The following is a 1,257-nucleotide window of genomic DNA, read 5'->3' on the forward strand; positions in this document are numbered from 1 at the left end:
CAAACAGTTTTTTTCCCAAGTCACCAAAAAAAAAAAAACAATTCTTCTCCCTCAATCAAAATCGCCATCCTTAAAATTTAAACAAAGATCAAAATTTTTTAAAAATATCTCAAAATCGTCGCAAAAAATGTAGAAAATTTTAAAGTTGAATTCGAAAAGAATTATGAAAAAATAAAATAAGAAGATAAAGAAGAAGAAGCAGAAGATGAGAAAGAGGAAAAGAAAGACTTTTGAATTATGCAGAACTTATCAGTACAAAAACACCAAAAATTCTTAAACAATACATATAAATATCTTAGTTTTGCATTGAAATTTACTGCAAATACATAAAAATGTTTTCTTTAATATTACATTTTTTTCTTTTTTTTTCTTCTTTCTTTCTTTTTTTAGTTGAATGAATGTAGGTTCATCATCTTCCAAGTAATTTTGTAGCATTATGTATTTCTTCTTCTTCTTTGTTTGATTTTTTGTTTCTATTCTTGTTAAGAGAGTAAAACAAAAAGAAACTTGAAAAGGTAAAATAAGAAGAAAAAGATGAATAAGAAAAAAAAACGAAGATGATGATGATGATGATGAAGAAAAAGAAGAAGAAGAAGAAGCAACAAAAAATGAGAAGGAAGAAGAAGAATTTTGAATTATGCAGAATTTATCAGTACACATACACCGAAAATCCTTAAACAATACATATAAATATTTTAGTTTTATATCGAAATTTGCTGCAAATACACAAAAATATTTTCTTTAATGCAAAACTCTTATATTACATTCAATTCAAACCATCAGCGATGAATAGCAATTTTCACAAAGAAAAATAACATTATTCACTTATAGAATCATAAACTACTATCAAAAACATTAACTAGAATCGAACCATACTTCAGCCACTTGATTGGATTTAAAACAATAATCCACTTCACTATGGTTTAATTAACAATTTGAACTTGAATAATTCATTGTCTTCAACAACGAGATAATTGTTCAAAACTGATTTCAGAACTTGATTTCAAAAACGTAGAGATGAAGGAAATCACGAAGAGAATGTAGATCGAAAATACTGAGAAAATTCGAGAAAGAAAACAAAATCTTTTCGAAAAAGGCAGTTATATATATTCGTGCGTTGATTGAAAAGTTTGTTAGATAGTAATGCGTGAGATGAATTAGGTTAAAGAAACTTGTATGGACTTATATGTGTAAATGACTTGTATGCGGAGAATATTTATTATTATTATTATTATTATTATTATTATTATTATTATT

This window comes from Arachis ipaensis, chromosome B07, assembly GCF_000816755.2.
Source record: "Arachis ipaensis cultivar K30076 chromosome B07, Araip1.1, whole genome shotgun sequence".
NCBI lineage: Eukaryota > Viridiplantae > Streptophyta > Magnoliopsida > Fabales > Fabaceae > Arachis > Arachis ipaensis.